The following is a 14,166-nucleotide window of genomic DNA, read 5'->3' as shown; positions in this document are numbered from 1 at the left end:
TCCATCCCACATTATGATTTTAACTTTAGCTGATGGCATCTGCTCATAGGTTAGCGAGCGTGTTTGGGAGAGCAGCTGGCTCGTCAGGAGCTCTTCTTATACTTCACCTCTCTGCTGCAGCAATTCACCATCTCCAAATGTCCAGTAGAGGAACCCAGTTTAGAGGGAGAGATGTGGTTAACATATACTCCTGCTCCCTACCGTATGTGTTTGTCCTCATGTAAGAGTATACACACATTTTTTTTTGTAGCATGTTTATGGATATCTGTTATGATAGAATATCTGCTACCAAGTTTGTTAGTTTTCGTTCTTTATCTTACCATTAAATAGGCTTTATAGTGGTGGTTTATCTTCACAATGTTTTAATACTAATACCTATTTGTTCTGATCTACAAATGTATGTCATATATCAAACATGTATATCTAATGTATTAATAAAAATTGTATACTGTGTGTGATTTACTAAGCATTCTTTTGATGTTTATGTAAATAAATCACAACTGGGCAAATCATTTGTCGCAATAAATATCTCTGTTACGTAGTTTTAAAAATGCAATGTCATTGCATTAGTCATGCATGTGATTCTCAGATTCAAGTTAATAATTCTTCATATTCACCCTTGAACTCAGTAATGAGCTTGCAATTATTGTACATATTAAAATGTACCAATGTATTATATATGAAAGCATGGAAAAAGATAAAGATCAGCCAAAAATATGTTACTATATGTACAGGTACGAATAAAGCTGCAGAAAGAAAGTATTAACATGGTTTTAAACCTCTAGTGCAGATGCCAACATGTCAGGCCAGACTGTGATGTTGTCCATGTGTTTGTAATATCTTATGCGCTTATCATCAATCTTTTACTTTTGATAAATGTGTTTCCATAGGGTTTCGTTCTCCACCTTCATGGAATCTGGAGTGCCTTATGTAATGTTTCTCTACTCCTCCCCTCCAGTATTTACATCTCCCAGTCCTGTACAAAAGTATTTATACCAATGATCATTTATAAACCACAGATCTCAAATAAGACATCTGCTATTCCTCTACCACCATGATCCTGCACTTGATATATGACAGCTTTGATTTTAAAAGCTTGATCATTTTCGTGGGAGCTTTTCTGCTCCTTGTTGATATGATCAAAAACAAGAATCCTTCCAATTTCCCGCCAGGACCCTGGCCTGTACCATTCCTGGGAACTGTCTTCACTAAGATGGATTTTAGGACCATGGCTAAGGTGGGAGCTAAATTCATATGGTTTTAATTTGCATGTTTGTCAATTTAAAGCCATTTTAGAGATGATTTCATTTATTGTCTTGTTTCTGGACTTGACTGATATAAATAAAATAAATATTTTGAATTTCAGTTGGCTGAAGTCTATGGGAAGGTGTTCAGCTTAAGAGTGGGCAGTGAGAAAATAGTCATCATATCTGGATATAAAATGGTAAAGGAAGCCCTCGTTACTCAGAATGACATTTTTGTTGAGCGTCCAAATGTCCCTCTGTTTCACAAAGTTTTTAAGGCAATTGGTAAGTACACACTGACCACAATGTCCTTAATGCTTAATACCAGTTTTTATTATCAAAAGGGGTTGGTGATGTTTTATTAATGATAATCAGATTTCATCATTATATAGGTATTTCACTGAGTAATGGATACCTGTGGCGGTCACATAGGAAGTTTGCTGCCTTCCATTTGAGGATGTTTAGAGAGGGGAAGAAAAGCATTGAGCACAGGATCCAGCAAGAGTGTGTCTACCTTTGTGATGCCTTTAAGACAGAAAAGGGTATGGTGTAAATGTCTCACTAACAGGAGAATTTAAGTTCACAGGGGCAAAGAAGAAAGACACCAATTTGCAATTTAATAAACATCCATTTTTCTCTCAAACAGGACCTTTCAACCCTTTGACCATCTTAAACGGTGCTGTCTCAAATACTGTTGCTTCTTTGATATTTGGTCAACGCTTTGAGTATCATGATGAATGTTACCAAAGAATCCTGCGTCTTGACACTGAATGTGTTCAGTTAATGGGCTCTCCTAGAGCACAGGTACTGATTCATAATAGCAACCTTAGACACTACTTTCATATTTTAACATCCTGTGAGTTAATTATAATTCAAAATCTGTATTCATCACCCATAATGTCATTTTTTACAGCTGTACAATGTGTGTCCTTGGCTATTGGAATATTTTTACCTGGCCCCCACCAGACAATTTTTTCCAACTATAAGAAGATCACAAATTTCCTGAGAGGAGAGATCATTAAACACAGAGAGGACTGGGACTCTTCAAACCCTCGTGACTTAATAGACAACTATCTGACTGAGATGGAAAAGGTACAGTAAGTAAAGGTGGAATTTTCTTTTTGAATTTGAATTTTGAATAATTCAGCATTTTCTTTTCCCCACAGAAAAAGAGTGACCCCAAGGCTGGTTTTAACATAGAAGGGTTAGTGATAACTTGCCTGGATGTGATTGAGGCTGGGACAGAAACCACTGCTACTACATTACGCTGGGGTCTGCTTTTTATGATCAAATATCCAGAAACACAGAGTGAGTTTGGTTGTAATTTTTAAAGAATAGACATATTGTAACCACATTGTTACCGCTTTACAACTAACTTGTATTTCCCATTCAGGAAAGGTCCAGGAAGAGATAGACAGGGTGATTGGACAGTCGCGTCAACCCTGTTTGGCTGACAGAGTTAATATGCCCTACACTGATGCTGTAATCCATGAGATGCAAAGACTTGGAGATGTTGTTCCACTGGGATTCCCTAAAAAAGCTGTTAAAGACACAACACTAGGAGGGTACTTCATTCCTAAGGTATGAGTTCTATTCTATTCTATTCTATTCTATTCTATTCTATTCTATTCTATTCTATTCTATTCAAGACTAGTCTAATCTTGATTGAAAGATATATGTATTTTAAAATATATAGACAATGATCTGATATCTGCATAAATTTCTTATGTCAATCAGCCATTGTTGATTGCTACACAAATCAGTAGTTTTCACTCTCTCTTTATTAGGGCACTGCTGTTTCAACAATCCTGTCTTCAGTCCTGCATGATCCAAACGAATGGGAGACACCAGACACCTTTAACCCAGGACACTTCCTGAATGAAAATGGCCAGTTTCGGAAGAGAGATGCGTTCCTGGCCTTTTCAGCAGGTAATGTTTTATAAACATTTAAAAATAACTTCTCAGTGTGGGATTTTTTTGTGGACTAGTAATAAACACAGAAGAACAAAACTAGCACTCACATTACCAGGGCAATTTGGTTTTATAAATTAATAAAAAATAAAAAAATGAAATAATTTAAAATAAAAAAATCTAATTCTTTTATACAACAAAAAAAAAAAAATTAACTATAATAAAATAACACCAAAGCTGTAAAAAAACAAAAACCACAAAATCTAACTAGGGCTGTCAAATGATTAATCACGATTAATCACGTCCAAAATAAAAGTTTTGTTTACATAATATATGTATGTGTACAGGGTATATTTATTATGTATATATAAATACACACACATAAATTATATATTTAGAAAATATTTACAGGTATATACATTTATATATTTATATTCTTATATTTTATATTATATATAAATATATTTAATATATAAACATAACATATTCTTCTTAAATATATACATGCATGTGTGTGTATTTATATATACATAATAAATATACACAGTATACACACATATATTATGTAAACAAAACTTTTATTTTGGATGTGATTAATCGTGATTAATCATTTGACAGCCCTAAAATTAACATAATATAATGTCATCATAGTTGTAGATAGTTACTTGCCAGATTTTCTCTTGGCAATGCCACAATGTGATTTTTAATTTTGCTTTATGTCATATGCTGATAGGTAAGCGAGCATGTTTGGGAGAGCAGCTGGCTCGTCAGGTGCTCTTCCTGTTTTTCACCTCCCTGCTGCAGCAATTCACCATCTCCAAATGTCCAGGAGAGGAACCCAGTTTGGTGGGTGAGATATGGTTCACATATGCTCCTGCTCCCTACCGTATGTGTGTGTCCTCACGTTAGAACAGAACAAAGTCAGTAAAATTAGACAAAGTATGTTTTCTGATATGTGTTTCTGTATGATTATCTTTTATGTTAGCATCTCATTTCCACATTTTTCAAAATGCAACATTGTTCCAATGTTGTACACTTGATTTTACTGTATAAGTGTAAATGTATCATTTTGATGTACAAATGCATATGTATTGATTCATGTATTAATGCACTGTCAAAATGATTTACGTATGTGTAAATAATCATATTTGTCATGTAATAAATTATACCTGGGCTGAAAATTTGTCACATGAAACATCTATGTTTCATGCAAAAAAATAAAAATGACTAGAATTGTTTCAAATAAAAAGATTCTTTGAGTTACTTTAACTACACTGAGTAAAGGAATGTCACAGATTGATTGCTAAACAACAGATGTGGTATTATGTAACTTACTGCGACCCCAAAACCATGAAAGGCCTCTTCCTCTTGAAGCTTGAAACACTGAGTGTACAGTCAACACATAGCAGGGACAAACTCCCTTTTTAGATTAGGTGTGTGTGCTTTTAGGACAAATGTCCCTCTCTGATGTGCAGAAGGTCCACATTAATTTGTCCCTTTTTAACAAGTTTGTTTGTTCAATCAACACTTTCTACTGAATTAAAAAAAAATGGTGTAGAAACAATTTCCACTCAAGAATTGATAGTACATTTCAGAAATAATTACAAAGAAATGTCAAGTAACACGTTTAATTAAACATGTTTAAGTAGAAAGACTGAAATAGTATTTTTCTACTTTTTCTTTCCTTTATTTACAATCTTAAAAAAAAGAGTGTATTAATTGTACCCAGTGTTAAAAAGTGTGAAAAAAATCTACATTTACAAACCTCTCAGACTGTGAAAAAGGAGCAGCACACATTAGGCATTTCACAACATCTCTACAGAGAATAAGAGGAAGAGAGCAAAACAAGGGTGTCTTATTACCTCCCCAACCTTCTTGACTACTTATTCATTCAGGAACAAAGGCCCTGTGGAAGCAAGAACATTCGTATGGTAAATTACACACATTCATATCATGTTTTAAGGCAAGGCAAGGCAAGGCAAGGCAAGGCAAGTTTATTTATATAGCACATTTCGTACACAATGGTAATTCAAAGTGCTTTACATGAAAGTAAAATAATCATAAAAAACTGTAATAAAATAATCACAAAATAAAACAAGGAATTTAAAAACTTTGAAAATTATTTAAAAATTGATTTAAAATGAATTTAATCATTTCAAGGTGCATAAAATACAGTGCAATTAATAAAATACAGTACAATCGTTTTGGACATTGCACAGTGCACATTCAATAAATGCACAGCTAAACATATGAGTTTTGAGTCTAGATTTAAAAGTGGCTAATGTTTTAGCACATCTGATCTCTTCTGGAAGCTGATTCCAACTGTGGGCGGCATAATAACTAAAAATGGACTCTCTTGTTTTGTGTAAACCCTTGGTATTTCTAATCGACTCGATCCTAATGATCTGAGTTCGTCTGTTTAGTTTATATTCAGTGAACATATCTGCAATGTATTTCGGTCCTAGGTCACTGAGTGATTTATAAACGAGTAAAAGTCCTTTAAAATCAATCCTAAATGTAACTGGAAGCCAGTGTAAGGACCTGAGGACTGGTGTGATATGCTCAGATTTTCTGGTTCTAGTCAGAATTCTGGCAGCAGTGTTCTGGATGAGCTGCAGCTGTCCAATGGTCTTCTTGTGAAGGCCAGTGAGGAGACCATTGCAATAGTCCATTTCTCCAAGTTTCTCCAAGTCTTGACTGGAAACAAAACATCTAATTCTTGTAATGTTTTTGAGATGATAGTATGCTGATTTCGTTACTGCTTTGACATGACTACTGAAACTAAGGTCTGTCTCCAAAATCACACCAAGATTCCTGACCTTGATTTTTGGTTGTTAGACACCTAGAGTCAAGGTATGCATTTAACTTGAGAACTACAACTTTATTTCCAAAAGCAATGACTTCAGTTTTTTCCTTGTTCAACTGAAGAAAGTTCTGGCACATCCAACTGTTAATTTCAACAGTGCATTGGCAGAGGGAGTCAATGGGGCTGTAGTCATTTGGCGATAAGGCTAGGTAAATCTAGGTATCATAAGCATAGCTGTGATAGGCAATTGGTTCTTTCTCATTATTTGACTTAGTGGGAGCATATACAGGCTAAACAAGAGCGGTGCAAGAATTGAGCCTTGTGGGACTCCGCATGTCATGGACGTCCACTTAGACTTATGATCTCCTGCACTCACATAATAACCTCTCCCTTCTAAGTATGACCTGAACCATTTGAGTACCATCCCAGAAAGCCTGACCCAGTTTTCCCAGTCTCTGTAGAAGTATGTTATGATCAACATATTTGAATATTTGATATTGGTCTATAATTATTATAATAATTATTAATAATATTAGTAATTATAATATTAATAATATTATAAATTATTACTATTTAGCTGTAGTGTTCTGTAGTGTTATGCATTAAGAAACATGTCGTCCAACTAAAACACTTTTGCATTGTCACGATTGCACAGAAGTTCTTATCTGCTGTCTTCTCTGCATGCATGCAAATGGCTTATCTCTTAAGTCTTGTGTAGTTCAACTGTGTAATTCAGTCATTATTTATGACTTGTTCCTGGTAGAGATTCATGTGGAATGCAGAAGGTTCCCACAGAGGTTGAGTTGAGGCTCTGTTTTTGTTGGAAACTATGGCATGAACTATAAACATTGACTACGTAACCGGGTTACATAATGATCCCAAACTGCTCGTATGGTCCCTTGATGCTGAGACCCACATTAACTCTCTTTTTTTCAGATAAATAGTATTTGTGCACTCTCTCTCTCACACACACACACACCCTGTTCATAACAGCCTGTCTAAAATAAGTTGGTTTACCTCAGAGGAATTGGCTGCCCATAGACTCAGCCATGATTTTGCATTCCTTATATGAATGGCTGGATTTTAGAAGCTGCTGGTTTTTTTTTATTTTTTTTTATTTTTTTTTTATTTTTTTTTTATTTTTTTTGTTTACTGCTGCTGCATATAGATTTGACCAGAGACATAAAAATCCAGCAAATTTTCCACCAGGACGCTGGCCGCTACCCAATGTTCTCTTTACTGATGTTAACCCTAAAACTGTGGACCAGGTGAGGAACTTTATTTATGAGGAAATTTATTACAACACTGAAATAATAATGTAACATTAAGATATTGCTAATTTACTATTTACTATTTACAATGATATTATTTTTTATATTAATATGCAGTATTTGATCACTCAAGAGGAAACCTTCACTTACCGCCATGTTTCAACTTTATTTGACACACTTTATTAAGGCAGAGGTTTAGTAACTATAATTAATAATCTAACAATAGCAATAAAACGACCAATGTGTCAAAGAAAGGAAACACAAAATGTTGTTTATAATACAGCTACTGTATATGGAATTAAAATAGCAGAATAATTTGTGATTACTGTATATAGTTTTATTGCAGATAAGCAAAGTGGTCTTGCTCAATAGGTGGAAATTATGGATGCTAATTATTTAGAGTTCAGAAAAACATCCTCTCTGATTGTACAGCTGGTCTAAACACAATTTTCTTTCACTATCTTTGACTTTGACGCTGACCCCTGACGGAAAAAAGGATTGTCCTTTAACAATGGCTACTCATGGAAAAAAAAACAACAGCAGTTTTCTATGAGTCACCTGAAAAACTTTGGAGAGGGGAGGAAGACTCTAGAAAACATATTCAACGAGAGTGCTACTTTCTGTGTGGAACATTTAAAGAAGAGCAGGGTAAGAACCCATCTGCAGTTTTTTTATGAATCTTATTTTCCACGAGGAACCTTTAACATACATGGAACCCATGGATTCAAATGGACAGAAGGTCTTTTTATACTTCAAAATGGTGATTACTGAAATATACTTTAATCTAATAAAAACAGTTCTTTTGAGAACTGTTCAGTGCAAGGTTCTTTGGGGAAGCCAAAATGGTTCTTCTAAGGCATCACTGTGAAGCCCCCCTTTTGGAACCTTTATTTGAAAGGTGTAAACACACTAATATGTAGAACAGTTTTGACAAGCCGTTAGCATTTCAAAGAACTTTTCTGAAGTGGCTTATACTAAAATATTCAGTAAATAAATATCATTCTGTAATTGTTTTTACCTTGTCATTTTTTACCTACCCATTTAACCCTCTGGTCAACAACGCAGTGGCCAGTGTTATTGGTAGCCTGGTGTTCGGCCATCAATATGAGTATTATGATGTTGATTTCGAGAAGCATCTACAAATGAGCGCAGAGTCAATGTTTCAGGTAGCCAAATAATTTTTCTGTCAATTTTAAACCACAACTGTAAAACATATGAAATTCAGCCAAATAATTCAGCAGAGATCCATTGACAGGCAAAAGGCAGTGTCCAGGAGAGCACCTGGCTCACGTGGAGCTGTTCATCTTTCTCACCATTCTCCTGCAGAATTTCAGTTTCAGCCCTCCTCCTGGTGAGGAGGTTCCAGTCTGGAGAGCCAGGTGGGCTTCACACAAGCCCCTCTGCAAGCTCTGCGTTCACCCGAGATGCTAAATCCTGCTGTTTGAGGATGCAGTGTATGGGGTATAGCAAATTTTATGCAAGAAATATCACCCGCAGTTCCATTATGTTTATTTGGGACTTTTTGATATAAATAATAATTTTTTTTTTGCCATTATGTCCCACCATTACATAGATGATGATCTGTACTATAAACACAGGAAATGTGCTCTGGCCTTAAACACTTACTTCCTGAATACACAAGGAAAGAATTTGTTCTGTCTGAAAACAAAACAGTTGTTAAACTGTGGGAACCTTTTTCAGAACCTCTGTTTAGCTCTTTATGCATTATTTTGTTCCCTCCTACAACATCTATTGATTATGCATAAGTTTTTAAAAGATGGTGCTTGCCAGCCTCTTATTACTTCTGTAGGGTGCCACACCTTCGATATATACAGCATGTACATGGTTGGTGACTAGGTGTTTCCCCCTACTTTGTGATTGCTTAGTGTGTGTGCTGTGTTAATATAATTATATTACGGTAACTGATATGTTTACTGTGTTTTTGACCAAATAAATGTCAAATTAATGTCTTATGTGAGGATAAGATACTTCTTTAAAAAACATTAAACATCTTTACACACACAGTTGTTTTTCTGTCATTTTATTACTTACCTTTAACCTGCCTGTATTGAAGAATTCATGTACAGAGTCATGTATCTTTGTGATTTTGCAATTTTACATCTCATTTTCAAACCATCACATGTAACCTTTCCATGAGTGACCATTTGTGCACCTTATTTATTGATTTGAAAGCCATAAAACATGAATTCAATCTACACTCAGAAAAAAGGTACAAATGAGGTAGTACCTAATATACACTTTTAAAGTGCTAATATGTATATTTAAGGTACCAATGTGTGCCATTAAGAGGTATAATGTACAAAAATGTACCTTTTATCTTTTATGGCTTTGGGTACTGCCCCAGTGACAGCTTTGTATGGAAAGTGTTTTGGACATATCAGGATCATGTGTTTTTGCACTGACATCTTTTGTGTCCTATTTACACTGCAAGTCAAAGAGCAAATATAGAACTGAATGAATGTGCAAGAGTGGGGAGGGATTCAATCATTAACATTATGGCAAAAGTCAAGCATGGTTAAAAAAATTAACCTCACCTCACTGCTTGTCTCAATCATGCTGCAGATAATAACTCAATCTGAGGAAGTCTCCCCATTAAAATTAATGAACATGTTAGCCGACATACATTTGACACTCAGAAATCTCTCGCACAACAAGAGTAATCTAATCCATCAAGAACTTATGTAACACCGAGTCCATTTTCTGTTAAAAACATTACATCTATTGAGAGAAGTATGAGGGGAGTGGCAAGCTGAACAGATGGACAAAGGCTGCATGTTCAACATACACTCTGCAAACCTCACATTTTCCTTCTTCGCCTGTCATGGTGCTAACCTCAATTCTCGAGATTCTTGATTTTAGAGGACTACTGCTCTTCGTAGTGGCATTTCTCTGGTTGCAGACTATGTGAAGAACAGAAACCCACCGAATTACCCACGCAGCCCTTTCTCTCTTCCGCTTCTAGGAAATGTCTTCAACATTGACTCAAAGGAGCCGCATGTATATCTGACAAAGGTGAGCAGACAATATTGACACTTCTGGGTTGATAGGACAGGACACTGTTTATTAAAATAAATAAAAAATTAGATAAGAGATTACGTGATATAGTGTTTATCAGTTTTACTTAGATCATGCTTGCAGTTTGCTGACAAAAAAATATTTTATGAACCCAATGATTTGCATTAGTTCCAGTCACATGCTTCAAGCTTCTGCAATGTTGTTGTCCTCACAGCTAGGCCATGCCTACAACAATATATTCAGTCTGCGATTAGGAAGAGACAAAGTGGTCTTCATCACCTGGTTATAAACTGGTGAAGGAGGCCCTGGTGACTCAAGCTGAAAACTTTGCGGAATCGGCCCTACAGTCCAGTGCAATGGCGAGTCTACTCAGGCAATGGTAGGTCAGATGGTATATAATGACCTATCACAAAGAGTTCAGGAAAAAACAGTATTGTTCATTGTGAATCTGGAGAACTATAGCCCCTTTATTTACAAAACATTAACATTCCTTTAAATTGTGAAACCCAAATAGTTACGTCATTTGGATCTGTTATTTATTTCTAAAATATTTCTGCAAATATTTCTATTTTTAATGGTCACAAACTGTCCACAAGCTTGGTAAAAGGGGTTGCAAAAAATGTACATAAAATGAATAGAAAAAATTAACACCACTGATTATAATATTTATATCAACTTGCAGGAACTGACGATCATCATCTTCTGAAGTTTACATAAATACCTTCACTAATTTTCAGGTCCTAAACTTTCAGTATCCTATGGAACACAATTATATACTGATTATTTGTGTCCGGACAGCTGGACTCTTCTTCAGTAATGGTGAAATGTTGGAAGAAGCAACGACGTTTTGCCTTGTCAACACTGAGGAACTTAGGGTTGGGAAAGAAAACAGTGGAGCTGGCCATCTGTGAAGAGAGCCGCTTCTTGCTTGATGAGATTGACAAACAGAAAGGTACACAATACTTTGCATGTATCAGAATCAATTTAAGGTAAACTAACAGGACTCATTTAGTTTTGTCCTTCTCAGGAGGTGTTTTTGACCCGACAATCCTGTTCAACAATGCTGTTTCCAATATCATCTGTCAAAATGGTGTTCGGCCAGAGATTGATTATGCAAACCACCAATTCAGGACAATGCTAAAATACATATCTAAAAGCATTCAATTAGAGGGGTCCGTTTGGGGCCAGGTAAATAAATTATTTTTCTTTCTGCTAATTGTCCTTTATGTAATACAGTAGTCAGTTGGCTGGGAACTCTACTTTATTATTTTGAATAAACACTGAGAAATGATTACTTTTTTAGGATAAAGTGACCACAAAGGCCTTAAACAACAAGACTGTCTTTGTGAAATTTAAAATGAATAACCTAATAAATGAAAATGTGCTCACCCTCAGGCCATGATGAGTTTGTTTCTTCATCAGAACAGATTTTGGAGAAATTTAGCATTATATTATCATGTGCTCCCCAATGGCTCCTCTGCAGTGAAATGGGTTTCCATTAGAAGGATTCATTGGTGATCAACTGATATCTAGTTTCAAAACTCTGTTCTGAAGAAGAAACAAACTCATTTACATCTTGGATGACCTGAGATTGGGTAAATCTTGAGCCAGTTTTAATTTTCGGGTGAGCTATTCCTTCAAATATCTATTCATAAAAAATTCTGGTCATGCAGCACTAGTACAGACACATGAGTGAATGAAAATGTTTTACTTTCAGCTCTATGAAGCCTTTCCAGTCATTATGAAGCATCTTCCTGGGCCACACAATGACATATTCGTTCATAACTACAAATTATTGGCAAGACTTCGTTAAAGAGAAGGGGGGGGGTGGGTTGTTGTCAAACACAAGGCCGAACTGGATCCCTCAGAGCCTCGGGACAATAATCGACAGCTTCCTAATTGAGATGATGAGGTAATACAGCTATGAAAATGACAGGAGAACTCAAACTAGCCTCTTTAACTTGCATGTATTTCGTAGGAATACGCAAATTATTTGACTTCTTCTTCCATCCCTGACCAGGAAGCCACATGAAACAACAGATGGTTTTGATGAAGATGGGCGAACATCGTTCCATGTGTTCTAGACCTGTTTCTGGCTGGGACTGAAACTACATCCACCGCATTATGTTGGGGTCTCATATACCTCATCACTTACCCAGAATTACAAGGTGGAAAATACATTCTTTAAACAAACTAAGCACATAAGTAGTAACTCATACATAACTGATTTTTTAATATATGGTGTACTAATTGTAGAAAAAGTTTCAGGAGGAGATAGACAGAGTGGGACTGGACGCCTCAAAGGAGCCGAGAATAGCCGACAAGCCGAATGCCCTACACTGAGCTGGTCATCCATGAGATCCTGAAGATTCGTAGAAAATTGTACCAATGAATTGCTTGCGGGTGGCTGACAATGACACACCCCTTGGGAGAGTGCTGCATCCCAAAGGTGGGTGAAACTCGGTTATTTATATTCAGCTACAGTCAATTCAGCAATATTTCCTATTTTAAAATTAAATCACTTCCAAAAGTGATTCATTGACTGATTTACAAAAGTGTCCCAAAAGGAATCATGTGTAATTGTGGTCACAATTTCAACCAGGGTACAGCAATTTTACCATACTGGCACTCTGTTCTCTTTGGATGAGAATAATGGGAGACACCCTACAGTTTTCAAGTCCTTGGCAACTTTTGACAAAGAGGGCAGTTTGTGAGGCGGGAGCATCATGAGCCCTTTTCTGCAGGTAATGTAACAACAGAAGTACAAAAAGAGAATTTTATTAAATTAAATTATTTACACTACCCGTTCAAATCAAAAGTCTTTGGGGTCAGCAAGATTGAAAAAAAAAAACTTTTATTCAGCAAGAGCCCTTCAATTGTTCAAAAGTGACAGTAAAGACTTTTTTACATTGTCCTTACATAAAAGGTTCTATTTAAAAAATAGCAAGCTCTATGCATTCAAGAATTCCCCCCCCCCCTTTATAAAAAAATGTATAGCAGTTTTCCACAAAAGTATTAAGCAAGCCACAATTGTTTTCAACACTGATCATAACAAGAATGTTTCCTTGAGCACCAAATCATTATTCCTTGCGGAAGGATCATGTGACACTGAGGCTGAAGTAAGTGAATCCTTAATTCTTAATGAGTAAATTCTAATCATATTTCACAATATTACTGTTTTTTACTGTATTTTGATCCAACACATGCAGCATTTGGGAGCTATAAGCTTTTCTTAAAATATAAGAATAATGAAAAAAGCTTATTTACAACAAAGTCTCTCCCCACTTGCTGTCTCTCTCACACGGGAAAGAGGGTCCGTTTGGGAGTCACTCGCGAGAATGATGACCTCGTACCTTTCTTTGTCCGTTTTGCTCCCCGTCGGAAAACTTTTCTGTGATTTCAAGGCGATCAGCAGATGGTGGAGACAACCTCACTCGGTGAGGTAGTGATAGGAAGTATCCGGCGCGTAGCCCCCACACCCCTTCAGATCCTCAAACGGCACGCTTGAGCAAAAACCATACTCGCCTATGTGAATTCTATTATTAACCAATATATAAACAATATTTAAACCTATATATAAAATTACAATGAATATGACAATGTATCTGTATCGACTCAGTAACCGTACAATTTCAGTAGTTCTTGTATCACAATGGGGTCTGAGAGAATGCACATTTAGTTCCCATGCGTCTAACATACATAAATTCCTGCTTAGTAATGCCTAGTCTACAAAAAAAAAACTAATAGAGTGTTAGATAACACTCCTGAAAAAAGAAAAAAGAAAAGAAAAGCAATACAACAAGCGTTATTAATCATCCACCTGTTGGCACTCCGATTTCAGATTGTAATGTGGGGATGAAGGTGACAGATAATGTATAGCAACAGATATTAGTCAGCA

The 14,166-nt window shown here is 35.9% G+C and overlaps 1 long non-coding RNA gene and 2 pseudogenes across 1 annotated transcript; all 3 read left to right on the top strand.

Moving 5' to 3' along the window:
• The first annotated feature begins 748 nt into the window (after window positions 1-748).
• Window positions 749-4,323, top strand: LOC109088084 (annotated as a pseudogene).
• A 2,851-nt stretch (window positions 4,324-7,174) lies between these two features.
• On the top strand, window positions 7,175-9,006 carry LOC109088086. Its single transcript, XR_006162756.1, has 4 exons — window positions 7,175-7,229; window positions 7,350-7,425; window positions 7,729-7,880; window positions 8,298-9,006. It is a non-coding gene; the product is annotated as an uncharacterized LOC109088086 (long non-coding RNA).
• Window positions 9,007-9,786: 780 nt separating this feature from the next.
• Window positions 9,787-12,725, top strand: LOC122149047 (annotated as a pseudogene).
• The last annotated feature ends 1,441 nt before the right edge of the window (window positions 12,726-14,166 follow it).

This window comes from Cyprinus carpio, chromosome A20 (genome assembly GCF_018340385.1).
Source record: "Cyprinus carpio isolate SPL01 chromosome A20, ASM1834038v1, whole genome shotgun sequence".
NCBI lineage: Eukaryota > Metazoa > Chordata > Actinopteri > Cypriniformes > Cyprinidae > Cyprinus > Cyprinus carpio.
Note: the sequence above shows the minus strand (reverse complement) of the source record. Positions and strands in the feature narration are given on the sequence as shown.